The sequence below is a fragment of the Triplophysa rosa genome, linkage group LG1, assembly GCF_024868665.1.
Source record: "Triplophysa rosa linkage group LG1, Trosa_1v2, whole genome shotgun sequence".
Classification (NCBI taxonomy): Eukaryota; Metazoa; Chordata; class Actinopteri; order Cypriniformes; family Nemacheilidae; genus Triplophysa; species Triplophysa rosa.
Window position 1 is genome coordinate 9346386 of NC_079890.1, and position 1980 is coordinate 9348365.

Consider the following 1980-nt stretch of genomic DNA (forward strand, 5'->3'; position numbering starts at 1 on the left):
CACGCCGTAGCTCGGTCCTCAGCCAGCCGAGAGGCTGTTCCTCGCGGTACTATGCTGTGGTGCTGGACGTTCGGTGGACGGCCCGATCCTCCTCCGCCTCCTGGCGGCCGGCGATGGCTTCTGGCTAAGGGCAGCCGGCACTCCCGAGCTCCCTCCATGGCCACCATCCCACCTCGTCCCAGGAGCACGGCCGCGAGGCGGCCGGCGATGGCTCCTGGCTGAGGGCAGCCGGCATTCCCGCGCTCCCTCCATGGCCGCCATCTCACCTCGTCCCAGGAGCACGGCCGCGGGCTCTCCGTCCCCACCGAATCCCATCGTTCCAGCACCACGATCTTGGGCAGCCGCTGGCGGACGCCCTCGTCCGCGCTGCCCGAACTCCTCAGCACCGCGAGGCCGCTCGGCGGTGAGGGCTCTTCGACAGCATGTCCCTCCTTCCTCCCGGGTTTCTGCACCAATGTAACAAAGTTCAATGTAGGGAAGGAAGGAGGCGGGAACCGGCGAACATTTAAACAATAAACTTTAATCAAAAAATAAACAAACAATAACACGAAAGTAAAAGGCCGGCAGCCACCTCACGGTCGACTGCCGGCCACACAAACATAAATAAAACTTAACATTTCCGGGCCCGGTCCTCTCTCGTCGGCAGTCCCGTCGCTCGTCCTCTTATGCTCCCTAGCTCCCCGTGAGGCATGCAGGACCGGTGCGCGTACAGCTGATACTCATTATCACGCACGCCACTGGCCCCGCCTTCCTGCCCCACGGCTCTCGTCCCGCCTTCCTCGCTACAGATGCCAAACCGTCTTTCAAACGTTGCTATGTCGTGAAGACCGATCTTGTCTTGAATAGTAAAGCCCGCTTCATTTTGGATTACTTCCGCACGGCTTTCCAGGTCGCTCTCAGGTAATTCAGGGTCGAGAAAATGGGCGAGACAGATAGAAAAGCACAAATTATTCGCAATATTGATCGGGCAAAATAAACTCGTCTTTTTTCTTTTGATCACCTGGTCGAGAGCCAAATCTGTGAGTATACGACGATGGCGACCTCCCCCTTGTCTGTTCGAAGCCACGGTAGCGCCTATCTCGACCGCGTCGTCACACATTAACCTGTCATCGCTCTGTAAAAATTTTTTTATTTGATCGGTAAATACATTAACGTCGTAATCATTGCCGGGTGATAATATCGCTGTAACGTCAGATTTAAGACGGGGACCGCTCAGGGTTAAACTAACTACGCTACCATCACCTCCGATTTGTCTGGCAAACGTCGCGATTTCGTTCATGGTCTCGTGCAGCCGAACGTGATACGTCGCCAAATCTGTAGCGCCAATATCCCGCAGATTCTTGGGTCTTCTCAATTCCACGCTATTGAAACGAGGTCTCGGTAAAACGCGATAGCTGTTTATGATACCTCTATCTCGTATCAAAGCATCGAGGTCGACGCTGCTAGTCCTCTGTGTATCGGAAGTCGAGGGCCTTTCGTTATCGACATTACCTCTAGGGGGAGCCGAGTCAGCAGTCGGGACGCTTGTATCTGATAACACACTGCCGTCTTGTACGGTGTTTGTGTCCCTCGTATTTAATATTTCGCATAGTCTGATGCATGGATTAAAATCTGTACTTTCACGTATCGCAGCTTCCAAATATTCCAAATTAGAAATCTGTTGGGGCGGCGTGCTATTAAAAGTTTGTTCATGTACAGGGTGTGTATTTAACAGTAGTCGTAGTCTATCGGTGTTATGATGATGGGACTCTGCGTGCATTCCGATCGCTCCCTGTAACAGGTCTGAGAGAGTTTGATCTGGATGACTGCCATGCCCAGCCTCTGAACATTTTTCATCGGCCATCCCTCCCGTATGGTTTTCGGCACTAACAAAGAGGAATTATGTCACACTGTGTGTTCAATACAAAAATAAATGGTGCATAGATATAAATTGGCAAATATAAAACAGATATAAAATGACAAATATAAAACAGATATAAA